The sequence below is a fragment of the Erinaceus europaeus genome, chromosome 14 (genome assembly GCF_950295315.1).
Source record: "Erinaceus europaeus chromosome 14, mEriEur2.1, whole genome shotgun sequence".
Lineage (NCBI taxonomy): Eukaryota > Metazoa > Chordata > Mammalia > Eulipotyphla > Erinaceidae > Erinaceus > Erinaceus europaeus.
In genome coordinates, this window is record NC_080175.1 from 70,134,692 (window position 1) to 70,162,637 (window position 27,946).

Consider the following 27,946-nt stretch of genomic DNA (forward strand, 5'->3'; position numbering starts at 1 on the left):
GAAAAAGTATATAAATACCATTAATTGTAAACCCCATTAACGTGACTTCGGGCTGACAATTATTCATATTTAACACAGGAGCCGGTGTAACCTCTGCATCCCTGTCAGTCTGAATTTGCATTCCATGGTCACAGCCAGGAACATTCTAAGCTGTACTTATTTCAGGATCCTTCTTCCTCGAATGGCAGAGTATGCTAACCCAGCCTTCCTTCAGAGAGTGGGTCAATTTCTACCACTGTTGTTCTACATTGAGGGAAATGTCCATTAGAGGCCCACAAGAGGGCTTATGATGCTGTACCTGATGGAGATGACCAGTGATGATGGAGAGAGGCATCTGTTAGAGGTCTAGGCCCATCATATCTATGTGGAAATCCAAGGATTCCCTGACTGTGGCCCCAGATGACAGGGTGGCCTGGTAGTGACCAAAAAGGCCATCATTAAAGTGAGCCAGTCTCTTACCCTTATCCACTTTTTGTAGTCCTTGTTATATCCGACAGGTTAGATTTAGAGTAATTGAGGGAAGTGAAATAGGAAGTAGGTGAGGAGAGTATCTGGGTATACGTAGAAACTGATTAAGTACAATTGTGATTTTTAATGGAGCCTAGATGTCTTGAGGAGATGAAGGAAACGTGACGGGTTTAGAAGGACTTTTCTGCTTCATGTAGGATTTGTAAACGTTAGATTCCCTGTGGCTCTGCAACCCCTTGCCACTCTGCAATCCCAAATTCCTTGCTGGGTTTTTTATGAAAGGCTCTGCTTTTGGTTTCCTGTTTCCCTAATCTAGCTGCATGTGTCTTGCTGTCTGTCATTAAAATAATGCAGCTATCCGACTTCAGCAATACTTAAAGGATATCATTAAATGTACAATTTACATTTTACCTGATAAGATAATAATTATAATTTCAAATTCACCTATCAGCTTCTCTATAGTTCTCTTTTAATATCTGTAATTCCTCTTGCTAATGTGTTACCAAATAAGAATCTGCGTGGCCAACTCTTTGCTGTCATTATTTCTAAGCAGTAACTTCACTCATTGGTCCATTGTGCAGGCAGAGTTTTTAAGCCTGCAGCCTGCTGTGTTTATTGATCTGTTTCTTAATATTTCCATATCAGGCCATCATACGATTCACAAATGGTCTGGGAGGGAAGAAACACACACATTACTATCAGTGGGAGACTGAAGTAGCCATGCATTTCAGACGCTCCACTAAGAGTGTCTACATTACGTAGAATGATTGTGAAGCACCACAGTGAGACCTTTAAACAAATCAAAATTATAGCTTTCTTGCTCTAAAATATAAATGTTTCTTTAAGGAATCATTCTGATATTTGCCTAAGGTTGTTTTCCCCTTCAGTGTGAATAGGATGTGAAATTTTCTAAGTCCAAATTGGGTGATTAGCCAAGCAGTATTCAGTAATGTTCAGGCTTAGTTCTCAAATGTGCCTTTTTCCACTTCGCAGCTCTGCTGAGTGTCTGGGCTTCCTGCTATATATTATGGGCTAGGCAGTGCTCAGTTATTCTGATGTCACCTCTGCTCCATCTACTGGAATAATGATTCTTACTATGTACACTCTTTAGCGAAATCACTATTTGGATAATAGCTTCTTAAGAAAGTTTATCAAAAAGCATGGTGCCAAAGAGCATTAAAGTTATTTCCTTACATGGAGAAAGCTTAGAGCAGAATTAGAATGAAACTATAGTATTAATTCTACTCAGCTGTACTCAGATATATGCAGCTGACACAGTCTTCCCTCGTGGGAAGATAGACCACTGTGTTGTGCACAGTGAGAGGCCAAGGTAGGAGGGCAGAGAAATGAGTGAATTTAAAAATACAGCCTGTGCTGCAGTGTTTGATTTGCTCAGAGTCCTAAACTCATAGATACAGTGAGCCCTTTGTTCTCAGACACTCCCTGATGTCTCCTGTCTTTGTCTTTGTCCTCCTTTCTGCTTACAGTCCCTTGCTCAACCATGCTCACTTGGAAAATGCCTCACTTCTATTTTCAAAAGTTCTAACAGTCCCCTGTATGTGTGTGCTGACACTGGTAAGCAGAGAAAACGAGATTCCTTCTCTCTGTCTATCAGTCTGTATTGATATTCCTCACAAAATAATTGCCCTTGTAATACACTTTCGTACGTTGGGCCCTAAAGTCCTTGAACGCAACAGAATTTTTTTGTTGATAAGTTTTGTTACCTGTGATCAACTGTTTCAACTCAGAAGGGGATGTCACAATAATTGGAGATCATTTTGCTTGCAAAAGTGCTTGGCTTTAAGTACTCAGATCGAGAGTAATTAAAGTCAAATACATTCTTCCTGAATGAAGATAGCTGAATGAAATATTTTGAGTTCGTGTTAGTTGTGTGAGTCAACGTAGTGAAACATGGCTGATGCTGACCATGAGCCAGCCAGAGTGGGACATGAGCTGGGGGAGGGTTCCTGGTAAAGGTATAGCCTGGTTGTGTCAAAGAGACTGCCAAGTAGACACAACTTAGGGACATTTGGAAGTGGGAGTCAGAGGGGCTGAATGGTGATAAACCTGGACCTGTATAATGCACAGGGACCCAGGTTGGAGCACCCGGTCCCCACCTGCAGGGGGAAAGCTTTGCAAGTGGTGTTGCAGGTATCTCTCCATCTCTCTCCCTGGCATCCCCCTCCCTCTCGATTTCTGGCTGTCTCTATCCAATAAATAAATTTTAAAAAATTAAAAAAGGAATCGGGAGTCAGATATGAAATGTGTTGGACTGAATCATCTCCTCTGATATTTCTATAAGATATTCACCACTGAAAATTTTGGGAGTTAGATAAATATTTTCTGGGAACAAAAGGAGACACTGTGTTTTTTCCCCAAGGTTGGTCTGGGGTCAAAGCATAAAAGCGGGGGATTGCCATACATTTATTTTCTATATAGAACCAGCCTTGCATCCCTGGGATAAATCCCACTTGGGATGTACATTCTTTATTTTTTTTCCTTTCTTTTTTTTAATTTTTAATTTTTTAATTTTTTTTGTTGGGGAATTAATGTTTTACATTCAACAGTAAGTACAATAGTTTGTACATGCACAACATTCCCCAGTTTCCCATATAACAGTACAACCCCCACTAGGTCCTCTGAATCCTTCTTGGACCTGTCCAAGAAGGATTCAGAGGGATGTACATTCTTTTTAATATACTGCCATTATCAATTGATTAGAATTTTTTCAATATTTTAGTACCTATGTTAATCATACGTGCTTTCCTTTATTTTATTTTTATTTCTTCATTTTATATGTATTTTTTTTCTTCCTTTATTTTTTTATTTATTTATTTTGCTGTGTCCCTGTCTGCTATTCATATCAGGGTGATGTCAGCTTCATAGAAGGTAGAACGGAGTATTTCTGTGTCTTCAATATTATAGAAGAGCTTTAAAAATATAGGTATTAACTCTTCCTGGAAGGTTTTATAGATTTCATTTGTAAAGTCACCTGGTTCTGGACTTTTATTATTGGTAAAGTTCTTGATGATGGTTTCAATTATTTGGCTTTGATTGACTTGTTGATATTTTGGATTTCTGTGTTGTCAGGTGCAATGTTTCCTCTCTCATTTACAGTTCTATTTTATTTACTTTCTCTCTCTCTCTCTCTCTCTCTCTCTCTCTGATTCTGGTTAAGAGTTTGCCAATTTTGCTTACTCCTTTGAAGAAACAACATTTAGCTTCATTTTATCTTTTGTATGGTTCTCTTATTTTTGATGTTATTTACTTGTGCCCTAATTTGATTTTCAGCCCTCCTAGTGGCTTTACGGTACCTTTGTTTTTTTTTCTACTAAGTCCTTAAAATGTGTAGTCAGGCTTTTAATTTAAAAATCCTTTCTAGAGACTTATCTTGCCCTCTTCCACTTGTAAGAGAATGCACCAAAATGGTGTTTTCTTTGAACTAAAACTTGGGTCCTCACCAGACACTGAATTGCTAGTGTTTAGAGTGGAATTACTAGCCTCCAAAACTGTGAGAAATAAATTTTTTGTTTACAGTATGCAATTAATAGTATATTTTACAGACACCTGAATGAACCAAGACAGAAATGTGTCTAGATTGTTAGACAACTTAATAGTGGTGTATATGAGTGAATATCCAGTCTGTGTAGGATAGGGCTAACAATTTATTTTCATTCCAGTCATGAAAGAGCATATGTATTTTTTTATATATATACTTGCATCACTTAGTTGAAAAGATACATGTAAACAACATTTTACAATAAGGTGAATTGCTTGTTTTCTGCAATGTCTTATCTAGACTATTTTCTTTATCTGAAAAATACTAGGGTCTGTTTATAACAGATTTGAGCAAATACATGCATGCAAATGTTATGTCAGCAAATATTCCATTTAGCTGTTAACATCCACATTTTCTTTTGTCAGTAGAAATCCTAAGATTTGTTTCACCAGAAATTTAGATTTCACTAAAATTCATTTTGCATTTCTGGCACCAAGGTTATTTGCATACTTGGCAACTGTGATGTGCCTACTATTTGCACTACTTTATAATGACTGTATTCAATGCTGCCTTGTTAATTTGCATTTAGTCAGTTTATATGGAAAATTTAGATGTTGTAAATGTATTTGGTTTTAGATAGAAAAAAATCATGTTTCCTTTCACAGTTTACATGAAAGCCCACTTGCAAGTACATTGGATTGTGCAAATACTTCCCATAGGTGCAAACACATCCCATGACCCACATATACTTTTTTTGAGATAAGATTCTTGTTTTCCATCCAAATTGACTCAAATATGGTGTGTTGCCTTATTAAGTGGCAAAGATTCATATAAATATATTTGGATAAGTAATATAAATGCAATCATATTTAAATGAGAATGTGTATAATATATTTATTAAATGCATTTAATTGAAACATTAAATTTTACTCCTTTCAGGTAAATATTATAATTTATAATTTAGTAGGTACTTCTCTGAGTCTATACTTCTAATGTTATTTCTAATGTTATTTTCATATTTCATGTTTTTTAAGCTTGGTAAGTATTTTTTAAGAACTATCTGTGGAAAGTTATAAATAAACTTCTCACTTGAGACTTCTTCATTGACTTCTGTTGATAATAAACATTTCAAGGTCATTTTGTTACATTTTGAACATCATTTTTCATTAAAAAGTCTGACATTTAGCATGAAAATAAATCTTTTATAATGGTACTGTGAAAGAGAAGCTGCTGGAGAACACTGTTAAAGGAAACAATTTATAATAAAATATAAACTTCTCCCTTAGTTTCCTTCAGCCTCTTGGGATATGTAGTAAATGAATATGAAAGTGGTAAGTTAAGGGGATAAAGTCTAATAGACAAATAGTTAAAAATCCTTAAATTCATCCTGATAGTTATTTGAGATGAAATGCCTGGCTAATTTTTCTGGAGTTTTTTTGTCTGTTTTAGTTTCTTTTATATTATTTTATTTTATTTGTGATTTAATAATGTTCAGCAAGATTCTGGGATAAAAAAAAGGTAGAATTCTAGACAATTCCCACCACCAGAATTTCATATCCCATCACTTCTATTGAAAGCTTCCATATTTTTTTTAATTTAATAATGATCGACAAGACCATAGGATAAGAAGGGTACAATTCCACACAATTCCCAGCACCAAAGTTCTGTATTACATCCCCTCAATTGGAAGCTTTCTTGTTCCTTAACCCTCTGAGAGCATAGACACAAGATAATTCTGGGGTGCAAAAGGTGGAAGGTCTGGCTTCTTTCTATAGTTGCATCTCTACTGGACATGGATGTTGGCAGGTCGATTCCTACTCCCAGCCTGTCTCTATCTTTCCCTAGTGGGTCAGGGATCTAGAGAGGTGGCGTTCCAGGGTAGATTGGTGAGGTCATCTGTCCAATGAAGTGAGGTTGGCAACATGGTAGCATCTGCAACTTGGTGGCTGAAAAAAACATTAAAATCTAAAGCAGAACAAATTGTTTAATAATCAGAAATCTAAAAGCAAGGCTATAGCAGATGAGATTTGAGGTCTCCGTTTTAGAAAAGGCTAGTAGGTATATTCTATTTTAGGTATATTCCAAGGGGCCCATGACTTTACTAATTTTTGGCTGAGCTGGACAGCTAACATGTAGGTGGGGTAAAGGGTATTGTCTGGGAAGGTAGTGTCAGAACTGGAGATAGGACTAGAAAGCTGTATCAGAATAGAGAGTAGCTCCCAAATATGGGGAAAGTATATAAATATTGTTAACTGTAAACCTCATCGATTTGATTTGGGACCCATATTCAGCACAGGAGCCTTTGTAACCTCTGCACGCCTACAGGTCTGAGCTTGCACTTTTGTAGTCATTTAGGTATAGCTATATGAAATAGCATTAAATGGCATAAATCATTGTAAGGTCTTGTATGACACTGCAAACCCTAACCATGGGCTTTTCAAAGTAAAGTTCCCAAATAAATTGGCTACAATAGTAACTCTGTATTGCCATCTCAAGATCTAAGACAGCAGGAACTTTCCCCATTCTCTATAATAACCATATTTCTCCCAGTGCTGGGACCTCTGGGGTGTGAAAACTTCCCTATTCTTTATCCCTCTGGAAATATGGACCAAAGATCTGTGGGAGACAGAAGGTAGAAGGTCTGGCTTCTGTAATTGCTTCTTCACTGGACATGGTCATTGACAAGTTGATCTATACCCCCAGCATGTTTCTATCTTTCCCTAGTGGGGTATGGCTCTTGACAGGTGGGGTTCCAGGACTCATTGGTAAGATCTTCTGTGTAGGGAAATCAAGTTGACATCAATGGTAGCATCTGCAACTTGGTGGCTGAAAAGAATTAAGATATAAATTAAAGGGGTTGAGCAGTAGCGCTTGGGTTAAGCGCAAGTGGCCAGGGTGCCTGGACTGGAGTAAGGATCGCGGTTAGAGCCACCTGACCCCACCTGCAGGGGAGTTGCTTCATAGGTGGTGAAGCAAGTCTGCAGGTGTCTATCTTTCTTTCCCCCTCTCTGTCTTGCCCTCCTCTCTCAATTTCTCTCTATCCTATCCAACAGTGAATGACATCAACATCAACAATAATAACCACAACAAGGCTACAACAACAAGGGCAACAAAAGGGGGACAAAATGGCATCCGGGAGTGGATTCATGGTGCAGGTACTAAGCCCCAGCAATAACCCTGGAAGCAAAAAAAAAGAAAAAGATATAAATCAGAAGAAATTGTTTAATAATCTTGAACCTAAAGGTAAGAATATAGCAGATGAGATTTGCAGTCTTCGTGTTGGAAGAAGCTAGGGATTCTATTTTTTGTATATTCCAAAAGGCCCATGACTATTAATTTTTGCCTGAGCCAGATAGCTAATGTGCACGTGGGTTGAAAGTATTGCCTGGAAGATGGTGTCAGAGTTGGGAGTTGGACTAGAAATCTGGATCAGGGGAGTCGGGCATAGCTCAGCAGGGTAAGCGCAAGTGGTACAAAGCACAAAGATTGGCAAAGGATCCCGGTTCGAGCCCCCCACTCCCCACCTGCAGGGGAGTTGCTTCACAGGTGGTGAAGCAGGTCTGCAGGTGTCTATCTTTCTCTCCCCCTCTCTGTCTTCCCCTCCTCTCTCCATTTCTCTCTGTCCTATCCAACAACGACAGCAATAAAAACAACAATGATGGGGGTCAGGCGGTGGCACAGTGGGTTAAGGGCACATGGTGCAAAGCGCAGGGACCGGCATAAGGATCCCGGTTCGAGCCCCCCGGCTCCCCACCTGCAGGGGAGTCGCTTCACAGGCGGTGAAGCAGGTCTGCAGGTGTCTATCTTTCTCTCCCCCTCTCTCTCTCTGCCTTCCCCTCCTCTCTCCATTTCTCTCTGTCCTATCTAACAACAAAGCAACGTCAACAATGGCAATAATAACTGCAACGAGGCTGCAACAACTAGGGCAACAAAAAGGGGAAAAAATGGCCTCCAGGAGCGGTGGATTCATGGTGCAGGCACCGAGCCCAGCAATAACCCTGGAGGAAAAAAAAAAAAAAAACAACAATGATAAACAACAAGGGCAACAAAAGGGAAAATAAATAAATAAATAAATAAATGTAAAAAAAAAGAAATCTGAATCAGGACAGAGTAGTTTCAAATATGGGAAAATTATATAAATAACCATGAACTATAAAGCCCATCCATCTCTTATTGAGAGAGCTAAGGGCAGTCATCGTCACAAGCATATAATTTCAGTATGTGCACCCAGCCCCTACAATTCTCTTTCACTCCTCCCTACCTTCAGTTTCCCAGAGTCCCTTGCTTTGATGCAAAACACCATGCCTAGTTCATCTTTCACTTTGTCTTCTTCCTCCTTATCCCTAATTGCTGGATCCCACTTATAAGTGAGATCATGTGGTATTTGTCCTTCTCTTTTTGGCTTGTCTCACTTCACATTTTTCCATTTTCATCCAAGATGACACAAAGGAGATGACTTTATCATTTTCAACTTCTGAACAGTATTTCATCTTGTATATATAGTACAGGTTTTTTTGTTTTGTTTTGTTTTTGCTTTGCTTTGTTTTTAGCCACTCATCTGTGTTGTTTCCAAGATTTGGTGATTACATAGTGTGCTGCTATGAACATGGGGATACACAGATCTCTTTTGATAGTTGTTTCCTTTGGATAAATTCCTAGGAGAGAAGTTCTCAGTTTATATATCAGTCCTATTTCTACTCTTCTGAGAAATTTTCACACTGTTTTCCACAAGGGTTGGACCAATTTATACTCCTGCCAGTAGTGCAAGAGTGTCCCCTTTCCCCCACACCCTCTCCAAGATTTGTAGTTACTGTCTTTTCTAATATATGATATTCTCACAGGTGTAAAGTGGTATCTCATTGTCTTTATTTGTACTTCTCTTCTAATCAGTGACTGAGCACTTTTTCATGTATCTATTGATCCTCTGAATCTCTTCTTCTGTAAGTTTGCTGTTCATATCCTCAACTCGTTTTCTTATGGGTTTTTTTTAAATTTTTATTTATAAAATAGAAACACTGACAAAACCAAGGATAAGAGGGGTACAGTTCCATACAATTTCTACCACCAGAACTCCGTTTCCCATCCCCTCCCCTGATAGCTTTCCTATTCTTTATCCCTCTGGGAGTATGGATCCAGGGTCACTAAGGGGTGCAGAAGGTGGGAAGTCTGGCTTCTGTAATTGCTTTCCCACTGAACATGGGCATTGACAGGTCGATCCATACTCTCAGCCTTACTCTCTCTCTTTCCCTAGTGGGGCAGAGCTCTGGGGAAGCGAGGCTCCAGGACACATTGGTGGGGTCATCTACCCAAGGAGGTCTGGTTGGCATCATGGTAGCGTCTGGAATCTGGTGGCTGAAACAAGAGTTAACATATAAAGCCAAACAACTTGTTGACTAATCATGAACCTTGGTGTTTTTTTTTTTTTTTTTTTTTTACTGAGCTCTTTGTGAGTTTTGGTTATTAGTCTCCTATCTGGAATATGTTGTATAAAGATCTTCTCCCACACTGTAGGGGATGTCTTTTCCTGTTCCTTTCGTGATAACCCTTTGCTGTGCAGAAGCTTTTCAATTGGATGTATTCCCATTGGTTTATTTTTGTTTGTTTTTTAAATTTTTTTATTATAATTATTTTCCCTTTTGTTGCCTTTTTATTATTGCTGTTGTTATTGATGTTGTTGTTGTTGTTGGATAGGACAGAGGGAAATGGAGAGAGGAGGGGAAGAAAGAGATGGGGAGAGAAAGACAGACACCTGCAGACCTGCTTCACTACCTGTGAAGCAACTCCCCTGCAGGTAGGGAGCCAGGGGCGCTCGAACCAGGATTCTTCCGCTGATCCTTGCACTTTGCGCCACTTGCACTTAACTGCTGCGCTACTGCCCAACTCCCTATTTTTGTTTTTGTTTTACTTTGCTTTTGGATTTGACTCTTGGAAGACCATTATCAATACTTACATTTTTCTGTTTTTATTTGCCCAGTTCAATGTTTAAGTGTTGAGGGGAATCATTGTTATTTGATTATAGTTATATTACTAAGATACAGGATCATTATTCCTTCATTTAGGCCTTGAAATGATTGGTTAGGCTTCTATAATTTCATGGGTAGATTACTGCCAATTTGTCTTCCTTGGCTAGATTTGACAAAGTGGAGTATAAGCTTTTGATATTTGGCAAAATGGGACATTGATTTCAGGTTTTCTCTTTATAAAAACCTGGAAAGTACAACCTAAAGATTTTTTTTACATTGTCTTAGTATATTAGTCAAAATTTTACTTATGCTCTGTTTATTTATGGCCGAAAACAAGGGTTGATATACTTTGATTCAGTTTGTTTTCCTAAACTTTTGAGCCAAATTTCTAAAGGTTGGCATGAGAGGAACACTTGAAATAACCATCGCTTACATGTGCAAATCAGATAATTGCTCACCCAGCTACCTACCAATTAGTCACTTATTGATTCAATTAGGTGGATATACAGCTAATTTGGGGTATATAAAAATGTCAGTTTAAAATGAGGGCAGCCTAAAATTTGGTTCAGTGGTTAGTTCCATTTAGGACAAGGAGTTCTCTTTTTCACATACATATTAGAGCTTGTGTATAATTTTAGGTATGGGAAGTAGTACATACACATATGGTCATCTATTTTGATTTCATCTTATTCAGTATCCTTATCTCAGACCTTAATAGACAAAATGAGTCATTTTAAGATGCTTATCTTTATCCATTTATTTGATTTTAATAATTATTTTATTTCAATTGAATGAGGCAAAATTGATATATAATTGATAAAATATTTACAGTATACATTGTGAGGATTTCATATATATATCCATATAGTAAAGCATGACCCTGTTGAGGTAATAAACACCTCATTTACATACCCCACATTTATCTAGTTTTTTTCCTATGAAAATATTTAATTCCTACTCTTAAAGATTTCCAATGATATGACTTTCTTATCAATCATAGCCACCATGTTTTACATCAAAACATCAGAGTTTATTCTTCTAGTAACGAAAATTTCATACCTCTTTACCAGTCTCCCCATTTTATTTTATATTTTATCAGGAGAGTTAATGGTTTACAGTATAGTTGTTGATACATGAGTACCATTTCTCATCTCCACATGATCAGTGTCTGCAAAATTTTCTCACCTCTAATTTAAATCTTTCCCACCATCCTGCATTAGTACCCCAGAGCCCCCTCATGCACCTTCTGCCCTCTTTCAGAGTCTTGCTTTGACAAAATATACAAAAACCCAGTTCAAGTTTTGCTTTGTGTTTTCTTTCTATCCTTGTTTATTTAATTCTGCCTATCAATGAGATAATCCAGTATTCAGCTTTCTCTTTTGGGTTATCTCACTTAACATTATTACATGATTTCTTCAAATGCCATCCAAGATGAAGCAAAAGAGATAACTTTATCATTTTTAACAACAGCTGAGCTTCCTTAGCCACTCATTCATTATTGGGTATCTGGGTTGTTTCCAAATTTGGGATATTACAAATTGTGTGGTTATGAACATAGAGGTACTTGTTCTTTGGATGGGCATGTTTGTTTCCTTGAGATATATCCCCAGGGGAAGAATTACCTGATCATAGGGTAGGTCCACTTCTAGCCTTCTGAAAAATCACCAGACTGTTTTCCACAGAGGTTAGACCTATTTGCATTCCTGATAGCAGTGTAGAAGGGGTCCTTTTTCTCCAAATCCCTGCCAACATTTGTTGTTACTGTCCTTACTAGTGTATGGCATTCATACAAGTGTAAAGTGGCATCTTATTGTCTCCATTTGCATGACTGTTCTACCAAGAGCCATGTAAAAATTTAGTGATGAACGCTTTTTCTGTACTTATTGACTATTTGAATATCTCCTTTGGGGGAAAAAAAACCTGCTCAACTCCTTTGCCAATTTTTCCTTCTTTTCTCTTTCTTTTTTTCTTTATTGGTAGATTAATGTTTTACAGTCAATAGTAAAATAAAATAGTTTGTACATGCATAACATTTCTCAGTTCCTTTGCCAATTTTTTAAATGAATTGTTTGACTGTTTTGCTATTAAATCACATGAAAGTTCTTTTTAAATTTTGCATATTAACCTTTATTTGATATATGATATATGTTGATTTTCTCCCATTCTCTAGGTCTCCTTTTCATTTTGATGATGGTTTAATTTTCTATACAGAAGCCTTTGAGTTCTAAATCATTAGTTTATTTTTGCTGTTGTTACTTTGCTTTCGGCATCAAATCAAATATATCAGTACCAAGATGCCAAGGGATTTAATGGTTTCAGGTCTTATATTCAAGTCTTTAACTTTTGGATCAGGTGAAATAGTGACCAGTTTTAGGGGAAAGTGGTGGAGCACCTGGTTGAGTGCACATGTTCCATGTGCAAGGACCTGGGCTCAGGACTCCAGTTCCTACCTGCAGGGGGGAAGCTTCACAAATAGTGAAGCAGTGATGCAGGTGTCTCTCTCTATTCCTTTCTACCTCTCCCTTTCTCTCTAACGTTCTCTGTGTCTCTATCCAAACAAGTAAATAAATAAATAAGGACATTTTCATTGCTTTGCATGTGACTATCCAATATCGTTTATTGAAGAGATTATCTTTTATCCATTATATATCTATATATATATGTATATACATATATGTTTATATGTATATATATACATATATATTTTTTTCACCAGAGTACTAATTAGCTCTGGCTTACAGTGGTGCAGGGGATTGAGCGTGGGATGTCAAAACTTCAGGCATGACAGTCTGTTTGCATAACCATTATGCTATCTACCCCTGCCCTCCATTTTATATTTTTGTGTGATTTATTTACAAATTTATTGACATTTTCTTGGGTTCACTCCTGAGTTCTCTATTCTGTTGGAATGTTCTTTTCACTCTAAGTGTCATAGTAGTTTACGAATATAGTTTGAAATCAGGAAGTATGATGTCTCCAGTTCGTTTATTTTTTCTGTCATGATTGTCTTGATTATTCAGGAATTTTCATGGCTCCTTACAAGTTTTAGAATTATTTTTTTTCTAATTCCAGGAAAAGACTCTGAGAGTTTTATAGGAATGTCATCCAGCCTATAGATTGTTTTAGTGCTTTACTACATCTAAATAAGATTAGTTCTTTCATTTCATAAACATGGAATATATCTCAATTTATCTGTGTTGTCTTCAGGATTCACCAGAGACTTACAATTTTCAGTGTACATGTCTATCATGTTCTTGGCTAAGTTTATTTAAACCCCCCCTCTTCACTGAGTACTAGATACTTCTAAGTAACTCAGATGTGTCATTTCATTTCCATTCTCTCTGAAATTGTTTGAAAAGATACAGCTTTGTTCCTATTTCATTGTTACACATTTTGCTTAACATTCTGCTGTGGTAGAAGCCTGATACTAATTTAAGTTTGATCAGCTTCTGAGCTCAGCAACTTTAGCACACTGTTGCTGTTTAAACTAGAATTTGACATTGAATAGTTAATTTCATTAAAGGACCCATGTTTCCTTTCCTCTGGACTAGGATATGAAGAATCCAACTGACAAGGGAGAAAGAAATCTATCAAATGATTTTTAAATTAATTTAAAGGTGTCCAAGTAAGAATTGAGAACTGAGTTCTGAAGTAAATTTACTTCATAGGGTTACTACATTCCCCTAGAATTGTATATTTTCAGCATTAACTCCTTATGTATTGAAATTTACTTAGCTAATCAGATTAGTTTTCATTAAAAAGGATCTATTTACTAGAAATAACTAATTACAATAGCAGTTTCATTAATAAAATATGCAATCTTATTGTCATAGCTTAAAATGAAACCATTAATAATTTGAAGAGATACTCTCACAATTACTATAATTAGTCATTTAATGTATTTGTATGATAAGCATGATTCTTTACATGAAAGTACTTGATATTTCTTGATATAAGAAAAATATTATAATGACTGAGAAAAAGTGGCAGAAGTCATGATTTCAAAGGAAATTAAGCAATAAACATTAATTTTAATTGTTTTTCAAGTGTCTAATGTACTGTTTGACCCTATACAAATTAATCTACTAAAACACTGGATTGATCTCATTTTATTTTGTTAGATGTACTATGTGGATCTATAGATTTGACTTGAAAACATTCTACGAATTTAAAAATCCACTACTCAGAGAAGTATAAGAGTATAATAATATGATGAAGTCTTAGGATCTTATGCATTGAGGCAGATTATTTAGGGAAAAATGTTCAAGTAGAATGTATCACAAATGCATATTTGAGTGCAGCAAAGTTCAGTGAATTTGCAATCTATCTGGTATTAGTGGGGTAGAAAATGAAAAACACCTGTGAAAATGGTCAAGTTGATGAAAATTGTAGGTTGAAAATGATTTGAAATTGGATTTTCTCAAGGTCTGTATACATCAATTTTCTTGTTTTCTCCTGTTTATAAATATAAATATAAATAAATGTATAAATAAAATCCTCCACAGTTTTAGAAATATAAACATTTTAGAGTCTATTGGAACTACTTAATTAATCTACCCCATCCTCCACCCTTGATTTTAAATGTAAACTGAGATTCTGAAAGAGAACATACAATAATATAGTGGGATTTTTGTTTGTTGTTTTTTCCCAGAGCACTGTTCAACTCTGGCATTTGGTGGTATAGAGGATTGAGTCTGGGACCCCAGAGCTTCAGATATATAAATCTGTTTGCATAACCATTATGTTATCTCCCCTGCCCATAATGATACAATTTTTAAAGGAAAAGAAAGATCTTGGCAACAATGTAATTAAGTCTGCTCTGAGTGATCCAAAGAGGTTGAAGGTTTTCTTAGAAACACACAGATGATTACTGCCAGAGTGGTCTATTTGCTAGCCACTCTTCTCCCACTGTCTGCTGCTTTTTTGTTTGTTTGTTTTTGTTTTATTTTTTAATTGAAATTAAGACAGAATGCCATTATTCACTCACCTGCTGCACACTTGTAGAATTTCCAAATGGTGATTATTATAGTCAGATGTACTATATTCCATAATTTGTTGCTTTAATTCATAGTTTTATTCAAGGCAACTTTCATGTACTGCATATTTAATTCCCTTTTCAGTGACCTAGAAAGCAGAAATCAAATCAACCACATATAATACAACTATTACTGGGCAATGCTAATGCTTAGGTCTAAACTATAAATTCATAGAAACTGTGAAACAAATAAAATAGCTCAGTAGTAACTTTTGTACCAGAAAACAGTGAGAACACTCTGTATGATAGGGTATGAAGAGGAGAACTAAGACAAATGATTAAAATATAGAAGAAGAAGTGTTGGTATGTGCATATGCCAGTCCCTGTTCAGGCGCCATTATGCCGGGCTAGCTTCATGGGTGGGAGACAGACGACCATGGACTCATGGCTGAGCTGGGAAGCAGTATCTCTTTATTCATGTGAAACGTAGCGCAATCTAAGCCATCTAAACTATCTATAATCACAATCCTGTCCATATATACGTACTTGCCAAGTAGGGTGGAAACAGGATGTGCCCTAGAGAGGGTGGAGCGAAAAGAGACTGGTGCACATCAGGGTGTACTAGGAGAGGGGCTGGAGCAAAAAGACATCGTGAACCAGTGGGTATTAAACCAAAGCCCTGCAGGCAGGGCAGTGCTTAGTTAACAGTCGTTATGTAAATATTAAAAGGTGGGAAGCTCCCTGTGGTTTTGAAAGTTTCAGGTAGTTGGCATTTTTATTACAGGAGCTGATGGAGCAGGGGAGGGTACGGACACCAATCATATATATGTATATATATATTTATCTTTTCTAGGTTAACTAATAGTGATGTTCATGAAAGCATGATTTAGGGCAACTTTGAAGAATATATTATATATAGTTATATATAATATATAATTCAGTAGAATTTCATTTGCTGAAAAATGAAAATAAATAGAAGAAATTGTTTATATTATTTCCTGTGGCTTGAGTGTTGCCCACCTGCCATAATGAGTGTGCTATCCTCACCCATCAGCCTGGCAGTGAAAGAAGTAGTCAAAGTAGAGAGAAAGTCCCTTTTTTGTTTTGTTCATTGAATTCTGTGACCAAATTACTATTGGCAGTTAAGATGGTAACCACTGATAAAACTCTCAGGAACAACATGGGTTACCTCAGCTGTGGGGGGCCATGCTCTGGATCTTTTCAAATAACCACCCCCAACAGTTCTAAAGTTTTGAACATTTTGTCCTCGAACTGCTACCTTGTTAATACTATACCAGAAACAGCTGAGAAAGCGTATTTGTGCTTTCCCTGGGTAATTCTTTATAACACCCTCTTTCCCCCCCCTTGTATATGGCAATGGTTGTGTAATACAGACATTCAATTTTGATACCATTGTCACTTTTGTTTTCTAGATGTGTCTCTTAATCCATACAGCCCGGAATTTTGTGGGGGGCATTTTGGAGCTAGCTATTATTATAATGTGCCCAAACACAACTCATATTGTCTTCTGCCTATTTTTCTTTTTTATATGCATTTATTTATTATTTATTTAATTGATTTATTATTTTTTTATTCATTTAGGGTAGAAACAGACAGAAATTGAGAGGGAAAGAAGATGGCGGGGGGTAGAGAAATCTGCAGCATTGTTTCGGCACTTATGAAGCTTCCTTTACTGGTGGGGACTGAAGACTTGAACCCTGGTCCTTGTGCACTGCTATGTGTTCACTCAATCAGGTGCACCAATGCCCAAGCCCCTGTCACCTATTTTTCTCATTGCGGATGCTGAGGGATCCTTAGGGACTTTGCTTTCTTTTCAAGACTCTCAAGAAGTCTGAGTAAGAAAAGAAGTAAATTTAAAGTTTGGATAAGATTGTGTAGTATGTCTTGTGTCCTTAAGTGAAGCTATGAATTTATTAGTTTCTCTTTTTGGTCAACATCAAAAGGCATCTTCTTCAAGTGAAGCTTTAAAAATGTCTATTATGCATAAGCTACTATTATAATTTCTTCATCACTTTTTGAACAGGTTTTATTAGTGATTTAGTATCAGTTTACAAAATTACAAGATAACAGGGGAACAATTCCACACCATTCCTACCATCAGAGTTCTGTGTTGCCATTCCCTCCATTGGAAACTACAGTGCTTCTCCCAAGGTCACAGATGTGGGTTGACTATTATTTCCATAATTATCTATCTATCTACCTATCTATCTATCTATCTATCTATCTATCTATCTATCTATCTATCTATCTTTTTGCCTATTTTGTCTCTGGTCCTGTTTGCTTTTCCTTCCTATGTCACATCTACACCTATTGTTACTTCCAGATGTCTTTCCTTTGTTCCTCTTCTTTCTCAGGTTTCTGTTGGAATTGGAGTTCAGAGCTTTCATTTTACTTTATTTTCCATATGAGATAGAGTGAGAGAATTTCATGAGACAGGAAAGCCATGTTACCGAGGGTCCTTTCTTTTTTCTTCTTTTCTCTCCTGGTCCTGATTGAAGTTCAGAACTCTCTGTTCATCTTCTCCTAAGATTTCTCCCCCTCTGGAGGTATGGACCAAAATTCCTTTGTGAGTGTAGAAGAAAATATAGTCCCTGACATGGGGACATGTTTACAGAAATGTCCCTGGTTGATTTTCTCTTGGAGTTCTTATTTTCTGTCTCTATATTCTCAGTCCTCCAAAAGAAAGTCCAGGGAGATAGCATCAGTTACAAAAAACTTAGAAGAAAAAGGTCCCATGTTCAGAGAAGTGTAGTGCTTTTCAGAAAACAGAAGTTTTACATATGTACCAGCAACTGTATTTCCTGTAAACCATAATCCCCTCAATAAAATATTTAATATATATATCAGGAATATTTAAGCTCACTTAAAATAATCAATCCTCTTTTACATTTTTATTTACCTGATGAAAATGTGTGTAAGTGAACAGAGAAGTCCCTGGCAGTGAAGTACAATGATTTTTTGACACCAATCAGATTGAAAAATCTAGGTGGCAATCTAGAACTGCAAATGAATTAGCTTCAGTGAGGACAGCAATATAGATATAAAGAGACCTACGAGAAGCAATTACTTCAACTGTGGTCTAGGGTATTTTAAATAGGATATATGACAGTCCTAGAAGAAGCAAGTCAGCTAAACAATTTAAATGGGAATGAAAAAAAAAAGGTCTCAGCGTATATAGACAGCCTTTCTGGCAAATTACTATTTATTTACTTGAACTTCAGCAATTACTTTCTGCTTTCTTTTAATCAGAGGCTGATAAATTGGTTTGGAGAGGCATTGTTTTTCCTGGCGGCTCTTAAATGAAGAAATCATGAAAATATATGTATATATGTTGGAGGTGAAGAAAGTGACCTTTTGAGTGAAATCAAACTAGATTTGTGTTTTAACTCTGCTAATTACTGTTGACTACCTTTAATAGGTAATATTCACCCTGAGTTCAATGTCTTCCCTCATAAAGTAGAAATCATAACACCTAACATAGGGAACTTAGATGGATTAAACAAGGTAAAGTACATATTCTAGTGTTTGACGCCATCGAAATACTCAATAGAACTCCTGGATGTAGTCATTATTTAATTATTTGGGACATATTCATTATTTTTTTTAATATATTTTAAAAAGGAGACATTAGGAAAACCATAGGACAAGAGGGGTACAACTCCACACAATTCTCACCACCAGATCTCTGCATCCCTTCCCCTCCCTAGATAGCTTTCCTATTCTTTATCCTTATTTTTTTATCCTATTATCATTAAACAAATTAGAGAGAGTTTGTCACATTTTTGTCTGTGACATGAGCTGACTATGTAATAGAGTTAGAAGTTTAAAGAGATTGTAATCCAAAAGTTCCTCCTTTCTTGGAGTTATTTAGCAATTCTTTCAATTATTGAATTGTACTAACGTCAAAACCTATACTTATTAAAACTTTATGCCTTATTACTACATAATTATATTTAAACTATTCTTGTATTCTGTATCACATTTTCATTTACAAAGACATATTTTTCAAGAAAGTGCATTGTATTTGAAATGTAATTCTATCATACTTTAAATAAGTAAATATGCTATCCCTTTACTTTTATTAAATTATTCCAAATGAGCCATTTTGTTACATTTTTTGAAATTCAAGTTTGAATGATTGAAACAGATTATGTCTATGGTATTTTAATTTAAGTAAATAAATGTATAAATATACTGTTTCATTGAACCTATAGATGCATTTTTGGAAGATGTCTTAATTTTCACTTTGTTTAAATATTCTAGAACTTTTTTATTTCCTTAATTAATCAGATAATTAATAATTACATTTTATTAAAATTAAATAATAGTAGTAATTGTATAAGTAATAATACATTATTTTTATTTTATAACTGAGAATGGACTGAGCTTCCATGTATGTGTGAAATGACTGGATAAAGCCCTTTTTGGGAAATGTAAGGTTTGGTTTACTGTCATCTATTGGCTAAAAGCATTATTAAGTTAGCTTTATTATGCTGCTTTAGGAAAATGTGGTCTATGCCTATTGGTTTTTTTTTCATAAATTTTTGTGTCATAACAGATAACACCACTGATATCTAGTGGGGGACAAATAAACTTACACAAATATCAAAAGACACAAAGTTTGGAGTAAAATCAAATTATGATCAATTAAACACTTCTACCTCATTGTAGGGAAAATGAGCAAAGTCTCAAAAAGAGAAATGACAGTAGAGATATGTACTGATATATAACAGCAGGTTTCTTTTGAAATGTGTTTGTACCTAGCACCTCCTGCTGTCTTAGACATGATTGTAGCTGAATGATTTAAGGGCATGGAGGGTGATATGCTTTTCTATTAGAGAAGATGAGAGCATAGTTTATTTAAGGTGTGGGAAAATAATAGTCACTGCTAGTAGGACGGTGTGTGAGATTTGGTGAAGGGAATGCTAGAAATGAACATGAAGACGATGGGGCTTTAGTGTGTTTAGAATCTGTCCTACAGAGTGCCAGGTGGGTTAAGCACACCTGGCAGAAAGTGCAAGGACCTGTAGAAGGATCCCAGTTCAAGCCCCAGACTCCTCACCTGCAGAGGTATCACTTCACAAGCTGTGAAGCAGGTATGCAGGTGTCTATCTTTCTCCCCTGCTCTGTCTTTCCCTCCTCTCTTGATTTCTCTCTGTCCTATCCAACAGCAAAGAAAACAATAATAACAACAAAGATAAACAACAAGGGCAACAAAAAGGAAAAAAAATAGCCTCCAGGAGCAGTGTATTCTAGTGCAGTCACCAAGCCCCAGAAATAACCCTGGAGGTAAAAAAAAAAAAAAAAAAAGGGTCTTACACACAAACTTATGCCTGTGAAGCACAGCAAGAAAGTGGTATTGCCAAACCTTTAAAAGTCTTTTACTTATGTATTTATTTATTGGATAGAGACAGAGATAAATTGGGTGGGAATGGGGAGATAGAGAGGGAGAGAGAGGAGAGAGATTCCTGCAGCACTATTCCACAACTCGAAAAGTTTTTCTTCTGCAAGTGGGGACCAGGGTTTGTACCCTGGTTTGTACCACGTTTGCATTGTAACGTGTATGCTCAACTGGGTGAGCTATCACCTGGCCCTTTGCTAGACCTTTATTTGGAAATGTATCTACTGTGATATCAAAGGGAAGAAACTGCTGGAAGGATTATTGCAAAAACATAAGAGATGACATTTTGAATGGTGTTTTGAACAAAGTAGAAAATTCCAGAGACATTTCTTGAGTCTAAGAGAAAATATTTTGTGTTTGATTAGGTTTAGGGAATGATAGAGAAATAAGTAAAAAAGACAGTTGGGCAGTGGTGCACTGAGTTAAGTACACATAGTACCAAGTGCTAGCAAGGACCTGTGCAAGGATTCCTGTTCAAGCCCCCCAGCTCCCCACCTGCAGGGGCGTTGTTTCACAAGTGGTGAAGCAGGTCTGTAGGTGTCTTTCTCTTCCCTTCTCTATCTTTTTCTCCCCCTCTCAGTTTTTCTCTGTTCTATTCAATAAAATAGAAAAAAGTGGCCACCCAGAGCAGTATTTTCATAGTGTAGGCACCAAGTCCCAGGGATAACCTTGGCGCCAGAGAGAGAGAGAGAAATAAGGAAAAGATTTTTCACTTTAAGTCCATTCAGTCATTCACTATGTTCTTATTACACTCCTGTGGTTACACATTGGTCTGGATATAGAGAACACAGAGAAAAAAAAATGGATGAAAATGTTGTCTTATAAAGTTCATCGCTTGTTATCTCTTCAAACAAGATTTTAGTTTAGGTAATAGTAGTAAATGATGAATGTTTTACTGATATCTAGAAGACTATATTTTCCCCAAGTACAGAAATTAATCGAGCATTAAGTCTGCTTTCTTGAAATCTTCAGTCTTTTGTCTTCAATGCACTTAATGTCACTAAACTTGAGTGCTAGTCTCTATTTCCTTCTAAGCGATTTAGTGAAAGAAACTTTACTTGTGGTGTTCTTCAAATATAATTTATTACTGGATTAGAAGGAAATATAAATGTATCAACTATCCCCCATTTTCATTGCAGTTTGCTTTTGAATATTTGTAGATTCTCAAATTGAGTAGAGAGGATGTTAATTAGTGTGCAGATTTTTTAATTGTCTATAATAAGAAGGTAATTAGTGTTTTCCTTAAAGAATGAATTTAAGGAAATGTGATTTGAAATGTGTAGTGTTGATAATCGCACCGATCCGAGTAGCAGAGCCTATTGATTGAGTAAACTAAGCAGTTATGATTGCTTAACTGCAGGCTTCATTCTGAGAAACCAGAATTAAATGGTAGCAATAATTGAAAGGCTTAAAACACATTAACTCTGACCTAACTCTCAGTTTACTTTTATTATTTATTTATTTATTTTTCTTTCTTTATTCCTTTTTTTTTATTTAACAGGACAGAGAGATATTGAGAGAGGTGGGAGATAGAGAGTGGAAAAGAGAAAGATAGACACCTACAGCCCTGCTTCACTGCTTGTGAAGTGTCTCCCTTACAAGTAGGGTGAGGAGTTCGAACCCAAATCCTTGAACTTGATAATATATATGTATGCCACTGTCCAGCCCTTGGTCTCCTTTTATAAATAAGGTTAGCTTATTAATTTATGTGAATTCTGCATTCTACCCCTCTGTCATCTGCCCTCTGCACCCTTTGCATTATTTTACCTTCCCTGTTCCCAGTACTGTTAATGTGACTTACTGTTGCTTGATGTTGGAATTTCCCAACTTTTTTTGTGTGTATGTGTCACTGAAACTTATCACTGTGCTAGCTTTTTCAGAAACAGAGGGGGTTGGGTTGGGTAACAGAGGGAGATATACCACAACACTGTAGCTTCCCACAGGATCATACAACTCTTACTTGGTCAACTCAGGGCCTCCAACTGGAGTCACATTCATGACAATGTAGGCTCTTTACAAGGTGAGCTAGCTTACTGGCTCCTATTCAGATCGCCTCACTCTTCAAATGACTTGCTTATGTGGAATGCAAAAAAAAAAAAAAAAAACCCTACAAATTTAGCTGGTATCTATTTCCTATTCCAGAAGCTGATATTCTTGCCATACTACATGATAAAAATATAGAGGGGTCTACTGTATTCCCTATGTTAGTCCTTATCCTCTGTTTCTATTGATAATTTTCTTTTCCTCATACTTAGGCAGGGTCTGAGACAGATCTAGTTAGCTGACCAGGGAATCAAATGCCCTATTCCACATCTGGAAGATAGCTCACATATTTCTTAGTAATATTACATCCTACTCTTGAGTTCCAATGAAGACCCTGACCCCCTCATCATGAACACAGAGTACCCAGAAAGCAGATCTGATGATGACCATGTTCCTTCAAAAATTCTATAGAGGAGACATAGTGATCATAGGAAACCAGGTCCGGAGAGAAGTATTGAAAAACCTTTTAATACAGCATTCTGAGACAAACCACATAGTAGAATGTTTGAATCAGCTTTTAGAGGGAGAAATCCATGGAATATGTGCTGTTGAAACAGCTGTCTGAGGAAAATCTCATTATGTACATGGCCACCACTAGCTACTCTTGACCTTCTCCCAGATAAGAGTAGAAGAAAAAGACTGCCTCAGATCAAGAATACAAATAACTACATAATTAGGTGAAGGATCCAAGGTAATGGGGGAGTTTGTCAAAAATTGTTGTATAAATATGCCCCAATAAATGGTATGTTCTGTTTTGTTCCATTCCATTCCCTGAATGGTTCCAAGGTTCCTTGCCTGTGAGTGTTTCATTTCCCTCCCTCTTGTCAAACCCTGTGGAGCTGGCCTCCTGCAAGTGGCAAGTGATGGCTGGTAGCAACCATCTCAAAACTCTTATGGCATACCTATTTTTAGTAGGTCATAGTCATTCTCTCTCTCTCTCTCGCTGTGTGTCTCTCCCTCTCCCCTCAAATTCTCTCTTCAGATATATTTATTACTGTGTATGTGTGTGTGAGAGAGAGAGAGAGAGAGAGAGAGAGAGAGAAATGAAAGATCATAGTATATATAGTTCTGGGATCAAACCATGTTCATGCATGCAAATTGTGTGCTTTGTTTATCAAGCCACATCCCTAGTACTGACCAGTCAAACCCCCCCACACACTTTAAAAATGTATTTTACTGTAATGAGAGTGATACAGAGGTAAAGATACAGAGAAAAAGAGACCAAATCATTGCTCATTGATGGCTTATGGTGGTGCTAGGGATTGAACTTGGGATCTCAGAGCCTCAGGTATGAAAGTGTTGGTATCTTCTAATTCTGCTTTTAAAAACCACTTCTGTTTTATTTGGTTTAGATCCCCGCTGCTTAACACTATACTATTTGCATAACCACTTCATTCTATTTACACGGCCTCTATTAACAAGCACCACCTTCCCTCCAGGGCACTGGTGGTTTAGTGGTAGAATTCTCACCTGCTCCATCTCTCCTTGTCACACCCTGATTCTCTCCTTGTCACACTCTGATTTTCACCAGTCACTTTTCTCTCCACCCTCTCTATGTCACATCCTGTTTCCACCCTACTTGGCAAGTATATATAAAGACAGCATTGTGAGTTTTAGGGTACCTTTAGTTTAGCTTAGCTTGGCTTAGATTGTGCTGCGTCCTGCATGAATAAAGAGATACTGCCTACAGCTCAACCATGAGTCCCTGGTCGTCTGTTACCCGCCGGTGAAGTCAGCCCGGTGAAAACAACATGAAAGTACTTTTCTTTTAAGTTAAACTAGAGCTTTATCTTTACTGGAATGAGCCACTTTGCAAGTTGTGGTGTGGGGAGCAGAGTGAGGGTGATCATCTTAGAAGACCCATAAAACTCCTCTGCATATTTCAGAAACAGCTGGCTAAATTGCATTATCATACATAGTGCAGCCATGCTTATCTTGCATCTATGAGCAATGTTTTTTTAGTGATTTAATAATGATAGACAAGATTGTGGGATAAGAGGGGTACAATTCCATACAATTCCCACCACCAGAGTTCTGTATTCCATCCCCTTCATCGGAAGCTTTCCTTTTCTTTATCTTTCTGGGTGTATGGACCAAAGATCTTTATGGGGTGCAGATGGTGGGTAGCTCAGATTGATGGAAGTCTTTTGTATAACTATTATGGTATCTCTCCTGCCCTTGACCAGTCTTTTTTCCACTTTAAGTAGCATCTTTAACAATTCTTCACCAAAAAGAAAAGTCCTCACTTGTTGCAGGTAAAGACCTAAACACATACCTACATAAAAACTGGATTCTGGATGTTATAAATTGTCCTAATCACAATAATAATAGAAAAAGGAACTTCTAAATCCTAAGAGGGCTCTATCACAGAAAACTTTGCTTTCCCATTTGTTCAACCTGTAGTTAAAACCTCAGACTTGTATGCAGATTTACTGTTGTATCTTTTTAAATTTGATTGTTTTTTCACTTCTGTTCTCCCACATGGAAGAGTAAACAGCAGCAGTCATAAAAGAATAACCACTATCTTTATGGGCCATGGTTTATTGTTATGAGTATTAAACTACCTAAAAAAAACAAGAAATATACTTAAAAATTGTTAATGTCTTTATTGAAGTGACTCATATAAAAATAAAAAAGTGCACCATTCTAAAGTTTTTAGTGTAGTCACAGAGTTGTGCAATTCCAACCACAATCAACTATAGAACATTTCTCTAAGCCTTGCCCAAATGTTCCCATTTCTATTGGCACTCAAAATTCATCTTATTTTCCACTGGCAACAACTAATCTACTTCTTGCCTTTACTGATTTGTCTATTCTGGACATTTCTTAAAATTATTAACATATAATATTGTATCCTTTTTCAGTGGGATGGCTATTTCATTTTGCATGGTATTTTCAAAATTCATGCAAGTTGCATGTGTTACTAGCTCCTTAATTTATGTATTTTTTTGTTGTTGTTGGATAAAATTTCAAATGAGTTGTAAAGGTTCTCTACTGCAAGTTAGGTTCTTCATGAAGAATGTGAGAGAAGGAATTGGACACAGGATGAACAATTTTACAGATGTCCCTGGATCTTGTACATTTATAGTTATCCACACTTCTTGTCTCTCTCAATTTTTTAAAAGATTTTATTTATTTATTCATGAGAAATGATAGGAGAGAGAAAGAACCAGACATCACTGTGGTACATGTACTGCCAGGATTGAACTTGGGACCTCATGCTTGAGACTCCACTGTGCCACCTCCCGGACTGGAACACTGCTCAGCTTATGGGGGATCAGACTTGAGACCTCAGAGCCTGAGGCATGAGAGTCCATTTGCCTAACTGTTATGCTATCTACCCCCGCCCTATGCACACTTCTTAATGTGTTATTTGTGACTAGAATCTGTGAACTGTAAAGAGCAGAAACAGAGTTGGGAGCAGGAGACTATCGGGCCATTGTTGCAATCTCCTAGTAATGTCCTAAAGAGCAAAGATCTCCCCTGGGAGAATATGCCATTTTGAGGACATGACCAGTTTCTTGTACTACTCTCTTGCTTAGTGACAGACCAGAAGCTTCCATGAGAATTTACATAAAACCAGAACCAAAAATAAGATAAAACTCATAACGAAAGGGTTTTAGCTCACCATACTCCTTGTATTGCTCAAGCTCATTATAAAGGGTGATCAGAGTATCGTATCTTTGTAACCCACAGGGCCAAAAAAATAAGCATCTGTTCACAAAAATAGTTTCAGATATATGAATGTAACCTCTGAGAATGATGGATTAAAATTAAGCCTCCAATTTATATTTATTTGTTGTCTCCTTTCCCTTCTTCTTCTAGCATTTGCCTCTCCTTTCCCTAAGAAGTTGTAAGTCAGAGGTTCTCCTCACCTTCCAAGTCAGCTTTCATCAAGTAAGGATGTGTAAACACAATAACTTATCCAGTGATGCTAGTTGACAGATCTAGTCAGCAAGACAAAAAAAAAAAATTCTTATTTGAACCTGTTCTCTTCTCTCTATCCCTCCCTCCCTCTTTCCCTCCCTCTCTCCCTCCCTCCCTCTTTCTCTCACTCCCTCTCTCTCTCTATGTGCAGTAAGGCTCTGAGATCTCTAGTTATTTCACACTAAGATGTTTCACAGGATTACAGAGTATATATAAAAATTGGCCTGAGCCTGTGGGGTTGCTTCCTAAAAGGTATATAACCAGGATAATGAGACCAGAAATTGAAACCATGATTCTGTGTAATGATTTCCACTCACAACACCCTGACAGACCCCCCTCTCCAGTGAGGCCAGTAAGTGACTGTGCTTAGGTAATAATGACTTACACCTTTGTTAACATGGCAGCTCCACAGTTCCAGACCCAGTTCTTATTGAAATTTTCTTATGAATAATATTGAACCATATGCTCCATCTAGTCCCCAGGTGTTCAAAACGTTCTGAAATTTCACATCCCTCATTGTGAGCTGGGAAACTAATCTATACTTCCTCAGCCATGAAATTTGCCACTCAACAAACTACGGTTTCATAATTTGAGAATCTGTAATGACACACAGTAACTGACAGACGATCTAATCTCTAGCTACACATTGCTTTTGGTTTTGTTGATTGAAGATGGAGGAGTTTTCTCTCCATTATACAATGAATCATTATATACTTTTTATGAATCGTGGTGATAATTTGATAAAATTAAGAAATTTTTGTGGTCCTGGGAGGTAGTGCAGTGGATAAAGCATCGGACTCTCAAGCATGAGGCCCTGAGTTCAATCTCCAGCAGCACATGTGCCAGAGTGATGTCTGGCTCTTTCTCTCTCCTATGTTTCTCATAAATAAGTAAATAAATAAAACATTTTAAAAATAAAAATAAATAAAATTAAGAAATTCTGTTGATTCAGTCTTGAAAGACTTCTTGGTTTACTGTGTACAGTAAACCCGCATCATTGTTTGCTCATAATATACATAAGTAAGGACAATCTACTTCAGAGTACACAGTCTACACTCTGTGATTATAGAGAAATCCTTTTAAAGTGTTCTCCTTACTTCCCTTTATGGTAAAAACAACAGAAACTGCTCTGGAAAATACTGGTGAGTCATATGCCATATAAATGAACTGAAATGTATTGTTTTGTACAGTTTAATGTTTAGTCCCCTCAATAATAAGTAGAGTGACGATGTACACTCATCAAGTATCAATGTTTTCAAGGAACAGAATACAGCATTCTTCTATTTTTAACTTGGACAAGAGCCCAGAAAAACACTGCCTCACCTGCTTGTAAGGAACACCTATCTCTGAAACATATATCAAATTAGTGGGGTGTTTTAACCAAAGCTTCCATGTATGGCACATTTTTATTTAAATAAATTATAGGTAGTATATAGAAATCATGATATCACCCCTTACCTGTCGGGCTAGCGTCGCAGGAGTGAGATGACCCAGGAACCAAGATTGAGGTGTCAAAGCAATTCAAATCTTTATTCATGCCAATGTCTGGGTGGAAGCACACCTTGTTAGGCCACGTGGCATCAACTGCAATGGCCTGCAGCAGCCTCTCAGTCTGACAGAAGAGCTAAGACAGAACCTGAAGAGGTTTG

At 36.9% G+C, this 27,946-nt stretch overlaps 1 protein-coding gene and 1 long non-coding RNA gene across 9 annotated transcripts in view; one reads left to right on the forward strand and one right to left on the reverse strand.

Annotated features, from left to right (window-relative positions):
- The window catches only part of LOC132532809 (uncharacterized), a 55,880-nt gene extending 27,966 nt beyond the window's left edge, over window positions 1-27,914 (reverse strand). Inside the window, exons 1-3 of one of the 5 annotated variants that reach the window (XR_009544735.1) lie at window positions 27,756-27,914; window positions 14,918-15,054; window positions 7,131-7,491 (exon numbers count right to left, since the gene is read on the reverse strand). This is a non-coding gene — a long non-coding RNA (uncharacterized LOC132532809). Of the gene's footprint in view, window positions 1-7,130; window positions 7,492-7,685; window positions 8,623-8,730; window positions 9,320-11,552; window positions 11,673-14,917; window positions 15,055-27,755 lie in introns of those variants that run through there. The other 4 variants (XR_009544738.1, XR_009544736.1, XR_009544739.1 and 1 more) reach the window with 4 other exon arrangements.
- The window catches only part of NAALADL2 (N-acetylated alpha-linked acidic dipeptidase like 2), a 1,374,776-nt gene that overhangs the window by 274,655 nt on the left and 1,072,175 nt on the right, over window positions 1-27,946 (forward strand). The window lies entirely within an intron of this gene.